General features: G+C 44.9%; 1 protein-coding gene across 9 annotated transcripts in view; it reads left to right on the plus strand.

The window, feature by feature from the left end:
• Positions 1–17,366, plus strand: part of mical1 (microtubule associated monooxygenase, calponin and LIM domain containing 1) — a 119,974-nt gene that overhangs the window by 23,431 nt on the left and 79,177 nt on the right. For 3 of the 9 annotated variants that reach the window (XM_043717008.1, XM_043717007.1, XM_043717010.1), the window contains exon 1: positions 24–149. The exons of 2 other annotated variants lie outside the window; for them this stretch is intronic. The gene's annotated coding sequence lies outside the window, so the exon portion shown is untranslated. Of the gene's footprint in view, positions 1–12; positions 150–17,366 lie in introns of those variants that run through there. 4 more of the 9 variants (XM_043717014.1, XM_043717015.1, XM_043717013.1 and 1 more) reach the window with 4 other exon arrangements.

The following is a 17,366-nucleotide window of genomic DNA, read 5'->3' on the forward strand; positions in this document are numbered from 1 at the left end:
TGAGGGACATTGAACTGCATCTGCGTGTGTCTGTGTCTGTCTGTGTGTGTGTGGGGGGGGGGAGAAGACGTCAATCTTGTGTGCTCGTGGAGTTGGTCTTCCAGCGTGACAAGTCTGCCTCCTACCCTTCACCCCGGCCAGGTTACCCGGTAATGTGCTGAATGTTTTGTACATTTTTTTTGTAAAACTTTTGTATCGTGCTGCTTGCCTGATCCAGTAATCCACTTCGCTGTGCCTCGCTTGCTTTCTCGGCGGTATCTCACTGGGCTCTGAGCTCCCTGGTGCTGTGTCTGAATGGGATGAGCTGGGGGAGGAAGGCTGTTACCTTCTCAAAGGATGTTGCCGTTTACAAGGAACGTGGCAAACAGCGAGGTGTCTCAGACAGGAGCAAGAAATGCAGAGAGAGAGAGAGAGAGAGAAATAACAGGAGGATGTCATTCAGGCCATCGTTCTGGTTAGAATTTATCCAACCTAGTCCTACTCCTAATTAGATTAGATTAGATTCCCTACAGCGTGGAAACAGACCCTTCGGCCCAATAAATCCACACCGACCCTCCGAAGAGTAACCCACCCAGACCCAATTCTCTCTGACTAATGCACCTAACTTTAGGCAGATGTTACACGGTGGTCTTTCCCCATCGCGCCTTGGCGGCAGCTGCCCCAAGCTTTAAAATGTCCCTCAACACGTAGTCCTGGACCTTAGAAAGTGCCAGTCTGCAGCACTCAGTCGGGGTCAACTCCTTCAGCTGGAAGATCGACAGGTTTCAGACCGCCCAGAGAGCGTCCTTCACCAACCTAACTAATGCACCTAACACTATGGGCAATTTAACATGGCTAATTCACAGAGCACCTCATGTATTTTTTATTTAAATATGAGGGTTCCCCTTTTACCAACTTCACAGTCATTTGCACATCCTCAGAGACTCTTGAGGGGAGAATATTTTTCATCTCCTCTCCAATCTTTCAGCAAAGAATTATTTTAGGTCCATGCTGCCTGATTATTGGGCTCTGTGACTGGTAATTGATCCTTCCCATGTTGGGAAAACAAACCCCAGCCAATGGCCTTGTAACTTTCCTTTAAACCCTCTGGAGTACAATCACATCCTTCCTGTACTGTGGTGACCAGTCGTCAGCCTGTAGCAATGCAACAATGTGACAATGACCAGATAATCTGTATTTATTTTAGTGATCTTGGTTGAAGGATAAATATTGTCCAGGATGCCCCAGGAGGATTTTATTGCTCTTTATCACATTTGCCGTTTAATGTCTCATTTGGAAGAGAGCTGCTCCATCAGTGCTGATCTCCTTCAGACCTGCTTCAGTGCCTGTATACATTCTTGTGCTCAAGTCCTCAGAGTGGAGTTTGAACTCATGGCATTCTCTAACTTGTAGGCCTGTTGGATAATCCGAACCCAAAATCCTGCCGATGCTGGAAATAGAGAGATTAAATGCTGGAGTATTCAGCAATTCAAGCAGTGTCTGTGACGAAACAATGTTTCCCACTTGGTTGTAATGGTCAACTGGTATTGTCACTGGGCTAGGAATCCAGAGGCTCATGCTAATGTTCTCAGGACATGGGCTTGAATCCCGCCACGGCAGTTACTGTAATTTTAAACTGGATAAAATAGATCTGGAATTAATAAACTGGTCTGATAGCAACACTGTCAACTGTTGATTGTTGTAAAAAGAAATCAGATTTGGGTGGTATGGTGGCTCAGTGGTTAGCAGCTACCTCACAGCACCAAGGACCTGGGTTCAATTCCAGCCTCAGGATGACTGTCTGTGTGGAGTTTGCACATTCTCCCTGTGTCTGCGTGGGTTTCCTCCGGGTGCTCCGGTTTCCTCCCACAGTCCAAAGATGTGCAGATTAGGTGGATTGGCCCTGGGAAATGCAGGGATAGGGTCTGGATGGGATGCTGTTTGGAGGGGTAGTGTGGACTTAATTGGCCAAATGGCCTGCTTCCACACTGTTGGGCTTCTATGATTTATTAATATCCTTTACGGAAGGAAATCTTCCATCTTTACCTGGTCTGACCTACATGTGACTCCTGACATGTGGTTGACTCTTAACTGCTCTCTGGGCAATTAGGGGTTGGCAACAAATGCCAGCCTCAACAGTAATATCCACATCCCTTCAATGAATTTTTACAAACGTTGACATGAACCGGAACTCTACTTCCCCTCTCAGCAACTTTAGCAGAACTGAGAGCCGGTAAACCAAACAGCACCTGGGTTGTAGGAATAGTCTAATAAACACGCCTTCACTGAAATTGCTTCAGGTAATATCAAGTTGAAGAATTGAGATGTAGACTATTTCATAAGTGCGGAAAGACTTTGGAAATCTGAAACACAAAGGGACTTAGGATTTCTAGTTCAGGATTCTCTTAAAGTTCAGTCGGCAGGTAAAAGGGCAAATGCAATGTGAACATTCACTTCAAGAGGTATTGAATTAAAAAAAAAGAGATCTTGTTGCTGAGGCTATATAAGGCTCTGTTCAGGCAGCGTTTGGAATATTGTGAGAAGTTTTGGGCCCATTATCTAAGAAAGGACATGTGGGCCTTGAAGGGTGTCTAGTAGAGATTTATAGGAATGATCCCAGGGATGAAGGGCTTGTCATATGAGCAGCGGTTGAGGACCCTGTGTCTGCGCTCAGAGTTTGGAAGGATGAAGGGGGATCTCATTGAAACTTGTAGAATATTGAGATGCCGAGATAGATTGGAGGTGGAGAAGATGTTTTCAATAGGAAGAGAGACTAGGAATCAAGGGCACAGCCTCAGAGTGAAGGCATGATCCTTTAGAACTGAGATGAGGAGGAATTTCTTCAGCTAGAGAGTGGCGGATCTGTGGAACTCATTGCTGCAGAAGATTGTGGAGGTCAAGTCATTGAGTGTGTTTAAGACAGAGATAGTTAGGTTCTTAATTAGTGAGGGGAAAATGTAGGAGAGTGGGGTGGAGAAACATATCAGCCATGATCGAATGGCAGAGCAGACTCGATGAGCCAAATGGCCTAATTCTGCTCCTGTTTCTTATGGTCTTATGGATTGTCAATATTCAGAAATAATGCTTATTCTTTTGCACACATGTCTGCAGAACTGGACTGGCTGCACATTTTTGAAAGATAAATGCACATGCAAACATGTACGCATGTGTTAAACCAGAGAAAGCCACGTTTTGAACCTCAATATGCACTTGGGAGAGGCTTTAAACAGACACTACATGCTTGTTCAAATTATTTTGGCAACTCAGCCCAACTCCACTGTTCATATAGTGTTCTTCCTCTGGGACTGCAGGTGTGATCTGCAACTGCTTTCTCTTTACCAGAACTACAGGTCAAAAAGAAATCTCACTGACTCACTTCTGTCCATGTGACATAATTCTGAATCATGGATATGTGAAATGGCATATGAATATGTCATTATACATCATCCACCCCCTGTCCCATCTCCCTCTGTCCCTCTCTTTCCTGATACGTGCTGATCAGGAGGTCGCTGGTTCAATTCTCAGTTTGTGCTTTGTGGTTAAGGTCAGCAAGAGGAAGTGTTGGCTGCTGTAGTTTGCATCAATGTCTCTGGTTAGAGAAGCATTTGTTGCTTTCTACTGCAATCCATTGATTTTCCACCACATCCCTGGTGTTGCAGACTGGCAAATTCCAAGGTTCAGGTCAGCGCTGAGGGACGGACTAAAGTCTGGGGCAGCTCCCACCAAGGTGCAGTGGGGAAAGACCACTGTCTAAGGTCTTTGTGCTGATGTTAAGTGGAGGTCCATTCAGTTATCAGACTCTCCTGGTGCCTCAAACACATGTAAATATGGTCTGGTTCAAGTAAGAGATGCCTTTTTTTGTTTGTATAGAGTCAAACTCCAGTGTTTGTTAGTTTCCTGATATGCTACTGTACAGAGCTGAACTGGTTTGTGACTATGTGATATATATATAAATACATAAAGATTTTTTTTCTGAATAAAGTATATTTTGAAATGAAAAAATACCATATCCCTGGTTGGGACACCGAGGACCAGATACAACAGCTATGGGGAATAACACTCTGGCATTGCAAGTATTCACTCGCAAAGTAAGAGCAGTAGTTTTTTCTGGAATTAATAGTGTGTGGCTGACACCATCTGGCATTGATATGTGCTGGAGAATGGACAGAAACAAAAGGGAAGGTGGGGGGAGGAAACTGGAAGGAAGTGGAATGGATGGAGAGAGGGATTGAAGAGAAGTTGAATGTTATGGAAATAATTTAAAAGGCATCTGATTGGGGATATGAATAGGAATGGGGCAGGCGCTGGCAGGTGGGACTAGATTGGGTTGGGATATCTGGTCGGCATGAACAAGTGCAGTCTGATTCCATTCAGTACATCTCTATGACTATGACTATCCAAGACGTAAGTGCAGTTTTAGACCACACTGAGCATGCTCACTCCATCCCCATTAGATATAGTGTTGTGTTCAGTTTTTCAGTGCTTGAGAGTTTAATACCTGATCTATGTACCCTGCATTTGATTTTCTGAATCTGGGTGTTGATTGAAAAAAAGGAGAGGAAGGATATTATCAAGCTGGAGAGGTTTCAGAAGGGATTTACCAGAATGTTGCTGAGTATGGAAGGTTTGAATTATAAAGAAAGGCTGGATAGGCTGGGATCATTTTCACTGGAGCGTAGGAGGTCGAGAGGTGACCTGATTGAAGTTTACAAAATAATGAGAGCTATAGATAGAGTTGATGGTAGTTGTCTTTTCCCTAAGATGGGGAATTTAAAGGCTAGGGAAATGTTTCTAAAGTGAAGGGACAGAGATTTTAAAAAGTCATGAAATAAACTTTTTACACAGAGGGTGGTTCGAGTGTGTAATGACCTTCCTGAGGAAGTGGTGGACACAGGTACAATTATAACATTTAAAAGATATTGGGATGGATACATGAATAGGAAAGGTTTGGAGGGATATGGGCCAGGGACAGTCAGGTGGGACTAGTTTAATTTGGGATGAAGTTTGGCATAGACTGGTTGGACAGAAGGGTCTGTTTCGGTGCTCTAGGATTCGATGACTCTATGAATACACAGAAATTGGAAGCTACTAGAATAGGGGAGGGTAAAGAATTTGAAGCATTGTGTAAAACTCTTGTACATTTCCTTCATACTTAGAGACTAGTGCCTTGTCTGCATTGTTTGGGGACTAGTTGAATATCTAAAATACACAGCACTGAGCACTCCCTTTCGTGGCTTACAGTGTGTCAAAATCACACTCTCTTATCTTGCCTTGTAAAATCTTAGTCAATATCACCAACATTGGGAAACATTAGACTCACCACTCTGCAGTGTTTGTAAATGGTGAAACCAGCTTATTAACTCATGCTGGAGCACAGTTCACCAGAGCCTGTGGGTGTAAAGAGTGAATGCCAGCTATTCCACTATTGAGGCATCATAGCCAGTCAAGTACTGTGGCAGAGGGAAGGCTGAGGTGGAGATTTCAGAATATTCCTGGTTGGAAGCACACCTCTGCTTGTTCCCTGCTACATTCCCAGTAAGGAATGGTGCACACTACTCACAAGAACATGGTAAGAATTTTGCGATGCCTTCCCATGATGACCTGTTAAATACCATTACTGGGAGTACAGAATTGATCTTTGGTATCTGTGGATGTCAGGTAAGACAGTGAGGCTCTTCACTGTCAAATGTTCTGAGTCCTCACTCGTCTGGGCTGATAAACATAACCTATTATGTTTGAGGTTGGTAAGCCTGGTTGACTGGATGGCTGGGTTGCAATGCAGGGTGACACCAATTCAATTCCCACACTGGCTGAAGTTACTACAAAGGTCCTGGCTTCTCAACCTCACTCCTAACCTTAAGCACGGTGACCCTCGGGTCAAAATCACCACCAGTCATCACTTTGTAGTGAGAGAGCAGCCCTACAGTCTGCTGAGACTATGGTCACATTACCTTACGAGATAGCTCAATAAACAGTGCAGCTTATTGTTTCCTTTGGGAATTGGCATTTCTTGGACAACTGCAACGTGTGTAGGCCATTCAACCATTAGAGCAGTTCCATCATTTAGTTAGATCATGGCTGACCCTGATCTTAACTGATTAAGGTGCTTTGGATCCAGAGCTCTTTTCAAACAGAAAGGTCACTCCTAGCATTCATTCTCAACGGTGAGAGCTCTGAAAATAGTGAATGGACTCTGTCACTAGCTGTAACAGTTTTAGATACAGCTGACCTTTAGCAGGAGGTAAAACTAAACACAGAACAGCTTGGGGTCACAGCTGGGTGACCTTACCACAGGACTGAGCTTGACTGCTGGAAGAGTTGTCCTGGAGTCAAGCATCATTCCCATGACTTGTGAAACATGGCTGGAAGAAGGACACATTTTGTCAAAGCGCGTTATCTTCCACTCGCCAAGACTACTAATCGGAATGGCAATTAAAGGGGAAAGCTAACAGTTATACCACAAGAGAGGAGAGTGTTGGCAAGTGGATTTTGACTGACAGAGACATTGTCATTGAGAACATTGGTTGGTCCCTTGAATTGATATTCTTGTGAATAATCCTGCTGAGTTCAAGGTAGAAACACCAATAAAATGTCTTTTTTCAGCAATACTGAACCCTGAAGCAGTCTATGCCCTTGTCAGGAAAACCTGCCAAATAAGCCTGGGCTGATAAGTGGCAAGTTATATTCATGTTACAGGAGTGCCAGGTAATTACTATCTCCAACAAGAGAGAATCTAACCATCCTCCCTCATAAAAGGCATCTGGATGGATACGTGAATAGGAAGGATTTAGAGGGATATGGATCAAATGTGGGCGGCACGGTGGCACAGTGGTTAGCACTGCTGCCTCACAGCGCCAGAGACCCGGGTTCAATTCCTGACTCAGGCGACTGACTGTGCGGAGTTTGCACATTCTCCCCGTGTCTGCGTGGGTTTCCTCCGGGTGCTCCGGTTTCTTCCCACAGTCACAAAGATGTGCAGGTCAGGTGAATTGGCCATGCTAAATTGTCCGTAGTGTTAGGTTAAAGGGGTAAATGTAGGGGTATGGGTGGGTTGCGCTTTGGGGGGTCAGTGTGGACTTGTTGGGCCGAAGGGCCTGTTTCCACACTGTAAGTAATCTAATCTAATCTAAAAAAAAATGCTGGCAGGTGGGACAAGATTAATTTAGATTATTTACAGTGTAGAAACAGGCCCAACAAGTCCACACCGACCCTCCATAGAGTACCCACCCAAACCCATTCCCTTACATTTACCCCTTCACCTCACACTATGGGCAATTTAGCATGGCCAATTCACCTAACCTGCACATTTTTGGACTGTGGGAGGAAACCAGAACACCCGGAAGAAACCCACACAGTCACAGGGAGAATGTGCAAACTCCACACAGACAATTGCCTGAGACAGGAATTGAACCCAGGTCTCTGGCGCTGTGAGGCAACAGTGCTAATCACTGTGCCACCATGGACGAGTTGGACTGAAGGGTCTGTTCTGTGCTGTACAACTCTATGATTATGCTTAACATTGCTGAATCCTCCAATATCAACATTCACGGGGTAACACTTTCTCTTTGTTACTCATTCATGGACGTGGTGTCACTGGCTGGCCAGCAACTGTTGCCTGTTCCTAGTTGCCCTTGAGAAGGTGATGCTGAGCTGCATTCTTGAACTGTTGCATACATGTGCACTGGGTTGTCCTTAGGGAGGGATTTCAGGATTTTGACCCAGCGACATTGAAGAAGAGTGAAATATTTCCAAGTCAGGATGGTGAGTGGCTCAGATGGGAATTTGCAGGGGGTGGTGTTCCCATGTATCTGCTACCTTTGTCCTTCTAGATAGAAGTGGTCCTGGGTTTGGAAGTTGCTGTCTGAGGAATCTGTGGTGAATTTCTGCCATGTGTGTTGTAAATTGTCCACTCTGCTGCTACTGCGTGCCGGTGGGGGAGGAATTGGATGTTTGTGGATGTGGTGCCAATCAAACAGGCTGCTTTGTCCTGGATGGTGTCAAGCTTCTTGAGTGTTGTTGGAGCTGCACCATTCCAGGCAAGTGGGGAGTATTCCATCACACTCCTGACTTGTGCCTTGTAGATGGTGGACAGGCTTTGGGGAGTCAGGAGGTGAGTTAGTCGCCACAGTATTCCAAGCCTCTGACCTGCTTTTATAGTCACTGTGTTTGTGTGGTGAGTCCAGTTGAGTTTCTGGCCAATGGTAGCCCCAAAGATGTTGACAGTAGGGGATTCAGTGATGGTAACAACATTGAATGTCAAAGGATGATGGTTAAATTGACTCTTGTTGGAGATGATCATTTGTATGGTGTGAATGTTACTTGGCATTTGTCATCCCAAGCCTGGATATTGTTCGGATCTTGTTGAATTTGAAGATGGACTGCTTCAGTATTTGAGGAGTTCTGAATGATGCTGAACAATGTTCAATCATGGCAAATATCCTCTGACCTTCTGATGGAGGGGAGGCTATTGATGAAGCAGCTAAAGATGGTTGGGCCTAGGACACTACTCTGAGGTACTCCTGCAGAATTGTCCTGAAGCTGAGATGACTGACCTCCAACAACCACAACCATCTTTCTTTGTGCCAAGTATGACTCCAACCGCTGGTCAACAATTGACCACAAAATGGACTGAACCATCTAAATAATGTGGCTACAAGAATAGGTTACTGTGGTGAGTAGCTCACTTTTGATCACCAAAGCCTGTCCACCATTGACAAGGCACAGGTCAGGAGTGTGATAGAAAGCACTTGCCTGGATCAGTACTGCTGCAAAACTGAGAGCATGTCAAAGGCTAGTAATTCTTCTGGCCTCTCTGACATACTTGGCAACATCAATCCATCAACCAACATCACATTGTGCGATCTTGCTGTGCACAAAATGGCTGCCCTGTGCCCTCAATGACAACAGTCACCTTCAGAAGTCCTTTGTTGGCTGTGAAATGATTTGCGACATCCTAAGGTCCAATGTGGTACAGAAGGGGACTGAAAGCGTCACTTAAGAAGAGAAAAACCAGGAGCAGGAGGAGGCAATTCAGCTCCTCACGACTGCTCCACCATTTGATGTGATCATGGTTGATCTCAACTTATCCACATTTTCTGCTCCATCATCCTTCAATCCATTACTAATTAAATATCTGTCTATCTCCTCAAATTTACTCAATGTCCCAGCATCCACTGTACTCTGTAGTAGTGAAGTTTATAGATCCATGAGCCTTTGAGAGATGTAATTTCTCTTTGTCTCCATCGTGAATCTGTCACCCCCTTCCACCAACTTATGACCTGTTGCTGGAAGTGGAGCAGTGACTAACAACCAGGAAATTCTTCAACCACAGAGTCTCCACTTCAGAGCTGAACAGATGGCAGGGATGGATGGTGGAAGTCCAACTGAATGGTTAGGCGTGAGCTAAAATGCTTTGGACCGCACTAACAAATAGTGCCCAGGGAGTAAAAGCTAAAGAGAGCAAAATACTGCAGATGGTGGAAATCTGAGTTCAGTGGAGAGGCCAGAATCTTTCTTCTTAGAGCCAATAACGTTAGGAGAAGATTTGACAGACATGTTCAAAATCATGGGTGGTTTTGAATTCATAAAAAGAAATTGTTTCAAATGGCAGAAAGGTCAGTAGCCAGAGAACATAGATTTAGGATGACTGTCAAAAAGAGGTGGCAGGAGGCGATCTTTTATTTTACTCACAGTGGACTGTGAGTTGGTATCAGTTGCCTGGAGGGGTGGTAGAAGTAGATCTCAACTAATTTTCAGAAGAGAATTGAACACATAGAAAACAAGATTGCATTTATACAGTGACCATCAGATATCTCAAAGCACTTTGTAACTGATGAAGTACATTTATTTTTAAATGTGGGGTGTAAGGAAGTGGCAGACAGAAGGCTGGAAGAGGACAGCAAGCTAGGCAGCATCAGGAGGTTGAGAAGTCGACGTTTCGAGTATAACCTTTCTTCAGGAAGTGCAGCTGCTATAAGTTCCCACTAATAGTGGTAATGACCAGGTAATCTGTTTTTGTGCTTTCGAATGAGGGATAAGTATTGGCCGGGACACCAGGGAGACTGCTATGTTCTTCAAAATAGTGGCATGGGGTCTTTAGTGTCTACTAGAGAGGGAGAAAGGCATTTCCCATGGATAACCCATCTAACCTGCACATCTCTGCACTGTGGAAGGAAACCTGAGCACCGGAAGGGAACCCACACAGACAGGGGGAGAATGTGCAAACTTCAGGTAGATAGGATAGTGAAGAAGGCATTTGGTATGCTTTCCTTTATTGGTCAGAGTATTGAGTACAGGAGTTGGGAGGTCATGTTGCAGCTGTACAGGACATTGGTTAGGCCACTGTTGGAATATTGTGTGCAGTTCTAGTCTCCTTTCTATTGGAAAGATGTTGTGAAACTTGAAAGGTTTCAGAAAAGATTTACAAGGATGTTGCCAGGGTTGGAGGATCTGAGCTACAGGGAGAGGCTGAACAGGCTGGGGCTGTTTTCCCTGGAGCGTCGGAGGCTGAGGGGTGACCTTATAGAGGTTTATAAAATCATGAGGGGCATGGATGGAATAAATAGACCAAGTCTTTTCCCTGGGGTTGGGGAACTGGAGGACATAAGTTAGGGGGAGAGGAGAAAGATGTAAAAGAAACCTAAGGGACAACTTTCTCACACAGAGTACATGGAATGAGCTGCCACAGGGAGTGGTGGAGGCTAGTACAATTGCAACATTTAAGAGGCATCTGGATGGGTATACGAATAGGAAGGGTTTGGAGGGATATGGGCCAGGTGCTGGCAAGCAGGACTAGATTAGGTTGGGATATCTGGTCGGCATAGACGAGTTGAACCAAAGGGTCGGTTTCCATGCTATATATCTCTATGACCCTACACAGATAGTTGCCCGAGGGTAGAATCAAACCCAGGTTCCTAGCACTACAAGGCGGCAGTGCTAACCACTCAGCCACCGTCATGGTGAGACATTAGCCTGCATCTCGAAAGCATTAGCCATAACCTCCGGGTTATTAGTTCAGTAATATTAGCACTCCACCACTGTCTCCCTGTGCTGCTTTCAGTACTCTGTTCATTGTTCCCAAAAGCAGTTGTGTTGACTTCCTGTTCATATCTCGGAAATGTATCTGAATGCAAGAACAAACATCTAAATAAAACAAAAACAAAGTCCCAAAGAAGCTGCAAGTCTGAAATAAAATGGAAAATGCTGGAAATACTCAGCAGGTAACATCTGTGGAGGAGCAACAAGAGTATTTATTTCAGGATGTTGACCTTTCACCAGCACGAGGAAACAGCACCTGGTTCAGGTCCAAACAAGGTGTGTCCTCTTTAAACCATTCTCATCAGCAGTGCAGGGCTACACTCCAGTTCTGAAGGAGATTCTTAGTGCACTCCAGCCACTGCAGACCTGCTGAGATTTGTGCTTCCTGGGTCTGTGTAGGATTACAATTTGTCCTCCAGTAACATGATTACAAACAGGAAAGTAATGTCACTCGAAACATATCAATATTCTGAATGAAATCAGTGAGATACTGACAATGAGCCAGTGTGACAGCAGCTCATTTTTTCCACAGTCTATAGTTGTGATTTGCAGGAAAACATTTAAAAGAGACCTGTGGGGTGACGTTTTCACACACGGTGCGGATATATGTGGAATAAAGTGCCAGAGGAAGTGGTAGAGGGGAATACAATTACAACATTTAAAACACATTTGGACAGGTACATGATTGCATGATATCTGGTCAGCATTGACGAGTTGAATTGAAGGGTCTGTTTCCGTGCTGTTCCTCTCTATGACTATATGAAACACTGTGGGCCAAAGACAAGCAAATTGGACTCGTTTCATTTGACAAACTTGGTCGGCATGGACAAATTAAACTGAGGAGTCTGTTTCCGTGCTGTATGACTCTGTGTTGCACTCAGACATTAACAGGAAGAGGATATGGGGCAGGAAATTGAGGGGCATTTTTCACTAGCCCCAGAAGTGTGTAGGAAAAATATCATCGTCAATGGATTCATTCTACACCACAAGTCCAGGCAGTTGGCTATTGGATGTAGTCTATAGAAGTCTATCCAAGGTCATTGCCAAGCAGGTCGGGTATGCTCTGGAGTTGAGGATTCACCCCAATCAGACCAAGCAGTACAAGTCAGGAAGGGTTCAGAGAACCTCATGCTACTTGGGCTGCAATTGGGGAGGAAAATGGGGGCTTGGGGAGTGGGGGCAGATGGGGTGGGATGCTGTTGACAGGAAAAGTCCTTTGACAGAAAACTGCACAGCGACATGGTGGACGTGCTGTCCGTAATGGGAAGGGAAAGTGCAATTGGGTCCAACTGCACAATGCAAACATTAGCAACACAGTTACAATCAGTCAGAATGCTAGATGTACTAACCTCAAGACAAAGGGGAAGCATTGTGCTCAAAATCAGCTTCATCCTGATGTCTACCTTCATGTGTAGTTGAATCTCACAGTGCAAAGATACTCAGTACACAACCGCCATTGAGTTCATATCTGGTCCTGGTTTGCAAAAGGTGGGTCTGGTCACTTTGTTGTCAAAAGCTCCAAGCAGTTGGACCATGTTGTACCTCTAGTCCCTTGGGGGGAACATTATGCAAAGAAAGATCTGAGACTACAACTGATGTACCCTCACAATGCTATTTGGGAGGGAGTTTTAGCCAGTGATAGTGAAGAAATGGTAACATAGCCCCCACACAGCACTGGATTTGGAGGAGAACTGAAAGGTAATGGTGTTTCCAAATATCTGCCTTTGTCCATCAATGGTCAGCATTACCATGAGGGACCCTGTCAGAGGGCTCCCTCAGCAGTTTGCCAATGTCATTTGGAGATGCCTCACAGCCAAAATTTGCAAACAAGGGCCAAGCTGTAGCTTGAATACTGATGGGATAGACCTTTCCTGTCAGATCCTTCCTTCATGTCTGCAGTCTCTGCACATTGCCTTCAAGGTGGTCATGATGGTGAACAGATCATTGTCCACCTCCTTGTGGAATGTGCATTTGTAAAGGAGCCTGGATGCTGTGGTTTTTGTCAAGGTACATCCAGTTCTGTAATGCAGGACTCTGTGCTTTAAGAACTGTTCCTGGGACACCCACTGAGACAAACACCAATTGTTCCCGGAGGACCATGAATTCAGTGAAAGATGCTCTTTGGTCTGCTCTTTGGAATAATGAAATAGTTTTGAGGCAGAGTGGAACATGGTGTAAAGAGAAATATTTATATTCATTCCATGTTGCATACATTTCACTTGGAAGTGTTTTGCCCTTGGGCTGTGTGTTTGACATGGCATGTGTTTTGCAAATATTAAGAATATAGCAATTATATTGAGGCACTTTAAGTTTGGAACATGTTGTATATGGATAAGTTGAGTTTAATTGCAAAATTTCTTTTTATTTACCCCCAAGGTTTTGGGTGTGATTGGCTGGCCCAGCATTAATTGTATGTTCTTTACCGTTCTGGTAAATGGGATGGTGAGCTGCCTTCTTAAGCTGCTGCAATCATGGGGTGTTGTACAATCACAATGCTCTTAGGGAGGGAGCTCCAGGATTTTTAACTAATGATAATGAAGTTAATATAGCTCCAAGTAAGCATTGTCTATAACTTGGAGCAGATGGTGGTGTTTCTTAGTATCTGCCTTTGTGTCTCTAGGTGGTAGAGGTCAATGGTTTGGACAAGGCTGTGTTGAGGAGACTTGCTGGGTTTTGTGTTACTTCTACTGGGTGGTACACACTGCTGCCTGCGTGTGCCGGTGGTGAAGGGTGTTCATGTTGAAATTGGTGGATGGGTGTCAATCAGATGGTGGACAGGCTTTGGGGAGTCAGGAGGTGAGTTACTCATCACAGTATTCCCAGGCTCTGACCTGCTCTTTCAAGTGGAAACATTTTGAACTGTATTGTGACCGATTTTACATATAAAGTATATTTTACGGAAAGAAAAATAAAGATACAAGTGTTTATCAAACAATATGAGACTGCTGTGGTCTACCAAGCATGCAATTTGGAAGGCTTACAGTACGTTAGCCTTTATCATGAGGTTTTCAGTAAAAGAGTAAAGTCATCCTGCTGCAATTGCGTAGGGAGATTGCACCAAGTATTACCTGCAATTCTGGTCCTCCTGTCTCAGGAGGATATGTTTGCCGTCACAGGAGTGCAGGACAGATTTGTCAGACTCATTCCTTGGTTGATTGGCCTGCGCGATGAGGATGGGCTTGTTTTTGTCCAGAGTTTAGAATAATTAGAAACTTACAAAATTTGAAAAAGACAAATCAGGGTAGGTGTGGAAGGAATGTTTCCCCGGGGCTGTAGGATCTAAAACCAGGGACACATGCTCAGCATTAAAGGCAAGTTGTTTCGGATTGAGATGAGGAGAAACTCTTTCTCTCACAGGGTGGTGAATTGTTAGAGTACTCTGTTTTAGAAGACTAGAGATTCAGTTAATAACCAAGTCTAAGGCAGAAATTGCTAATTTCCTAGTTAGTTAATGACATCAAAGGAGACCGGGACAATACAAGAACATGGCTTTAAGATAGATGATCAACCTAGATGGTCTAGAATGGCAGGCTAGTTTTGAGGGGCTAAATGGCCTTCTCTTCTCCTATCAGAGAAAAACAATTTGAGCTTAGGTTGCACAGGTATGTGGTGGAAGTATAGAGGATTGGTGCAGCTTATGACCCTGGGGCAGTCATGTGTAGTAGATGAATTACATGTTCATGGTTATGTCTACCATGTGCAATTTGCACTGTATTGAACTGACAGAAAGAGAGTGACAGAATCTGAGAGTGAGGTTTCGGTGGGGGAGGGTACAGACAGCATTGTAAGTCAATTTCTTTGCAGCTTTTCCCACTCCACTGCCAGGTGTTCAGTAGAATGCAGTGGGAAAACCAGAATGGGATTTTGATTTCTTTGTCTGATTAAGGGATATCTGGGAGGCGTTTCCAGGTCATGGCTCCACCCACTCCATCATAACATGAGACAGAGATGGCAAACACGAGGTTGTGTGTGAAATTAAACCGGGGGTCCTGCTACAGCATGTAAACCCCAATAGAGCATAGCTGCAGAGGGTAGACTATACTGTTCACTTCAGCATCAGTGATCCAGGAAGGAAAAATTAAACCAGGTCATTGCTCCTCATCACTGCCGGGTGATCCCTGCTGACATGGGAAAGATGTCGGGCTAGTATTGAGGTTGAGATTAAGCTCATCTTTGGCCGTTGGTCACATTTCTCATCATCTAGACTTGTGCGTGTGGAGCACATTCTTCGGTCTAGATACAGATCTTGTGTTTCTTTTGAAGCTGCCTCACGCGGTTGACCCCACAATCCTGTCAGTTCACTAAAATAAACGAAGTGGATATTATGGCATTCATTTGTGGTTTTCTCAGTGTCACCCACCCAGCAGAAAGATGTGCCAGAATTTCTTCTCCTCGCTGTGCCAGGCTCTGCGTTTCAAGCTTTTTCAGTGCGAGGTGTGATAAGCTGTCGTAATGCTGTTGCATTCAGTGATGCATCTTGGTCTGGCTGGAAAGCTGTGTTTAGATCTTGCCTGCTGCTGGGAGGTTTAAAGTTGCCACCGCTTGTGATAATCATGCATTTGCAGTGGGATGTGTGATACAATGTTTTGGCACCTCTTGCAAATGTTTGAAAGCTACAATGGCAAAGGGTAGCTTTTTTGCTAGCTTAAATGGGAGGCTTACTAGCACCAGCTTTGCAATGACAAAAGAAACATTTGTAAGGAAATTGGAGAGCGGTGTAAGCATTATCGAGCTGTTGAACCTTAATTACCCACATAGACTGGAATAATGGTTGTGTTAAGGACAGAAAGGGGCAAGTGTTCTTAGGTTATGTTCTGGAGAAATTCTTACAGTTTACGAGTCCGCTCCAACAAGAAAAGAGGTAGAGCTAGACCTGGTCCTTGGGAATGTCACAGGCCAAATAGATCAAGTGGGAATAGAGGAACATTTAGGAGACAGTGATCATAAGGTTTAGGATGACATTGGCTAATACAAGAATAAAACTCCTGGAAGTGGCGGCTTACCAGCCACGTTGTACAGTATTCCACTCCGTGGAACTTGATTGGCCAGGATCTTCTGGAGCTGTATGTGCTTCTGGCAGGTACCATGTGCGAATGCCTGAGGAAAGGTATTATCACCCTCATCTACAAGCGGAATGGGGTTAGAGAGGAAATCAGGAATTGGTGACACGGGCTCAGATCTGCTCTGGGATCGGTGAGTCACCCTGACCAAACCTGTGCTGTACAGGGCAGGATGATTTCTGAGATCCTTGCTCTCCTCAGGGATACATACAGAACAGTGGGGTGGATACCTGCCTCATTAGCCTGGACCAGGAGAAAGCCTTTGACAGGATATCGCACATGTAAATGTGGGACGTGGTCTCTAAAATAGGCCTTGGGGGTGGGAATCTGCAATTGGATCCGTCTGCTGTACACCAACATTGTTAGTGCAGTTTCAATCATTGGGTGGGAATCAGAAAGCTTCCCGCTCAGATCTGGAGTCGGCAGGGCTACACACTCTCTCCTGCCTTGTTTCTGTGTTGTATAGAGCCTTTTGCTGAGTCTGTCAGGAAGGATGTGAGCCTGAGATGGGTGACTATTCCAGGGAGCAGAAGCCTGTAAGTTAAAGCCTCCCTGTACATGGATAATGTTGCTGCTTTCTGCTGTCAGTGTGCAGACTCATGAGTGTCTGCAACCAGTTCAAACTGGCCTGGGGAGCCAAGGTAAACCAAGGCAAGAGGGAGGTCATGGTCTTTGGGAATGGGACCAACTGAACCCTTATCCCCTTCATTGTCAGGTCAGATGACCTGAAGATGCTGGGAATATGGTTCAGAGGGACCAGGGCATGGGACGTGCGTATCGCCAAGGTGAGGCAGAAACTGGGCCTGTGGGAGCACTGCTCGCTCTCCATCGCGGGTAAAAGCCCGGTCATCAGGTGTGAGGCATTCTCTCTGTCATCCTACGTGGTGAAGGTTTGGCCCATTGCCCGACCCTATGCTGTTGCAGTCACCTGAACCATCTCCCACTTCATCTGGACCTTGAGGTTGAGTGGTATGTGCAGGGACACCATGTACAATCTCTGACAGAAGAGGGAAAAACGTACCCAATGCTGCCCTCATCCTGACGCCACCTTTGTATGCAGCTGCCTCACATTTAAACAGTTCCCACAGTCATCCAGATCACAAGTATTCATTCAAGGACTTTTCCACTTCAAGCCATCTGTGTTTTTTGTATAATTCCCTAAAGCCTTCCTAACAGTGATGGCTATGTTTAACAGGAGTTACCTCTCCTTTGTTGAGGTCTTCGCACCTATTTACACACTGTGTGCGTCAGGATTGTCAACAGCCCCTTCCCTGCTCAACCTGTCATTTA

Source organism: Chiloscyllium plagiosum, chromosome 26, assembly GCF_004010195.1.
Source record: "Chiloscyllium plagiosum isolate BGI_BamShark_2017 chromosome 26, ASM401019v2, whole genome shotgun sequence".
NCBI lineage: Eukaryota > Metazoa > Chordata > Chondrichthyes > Orectolobiformes > Hemiscylliidae > Chiloscyllium > Chiloscyllium plagiosum.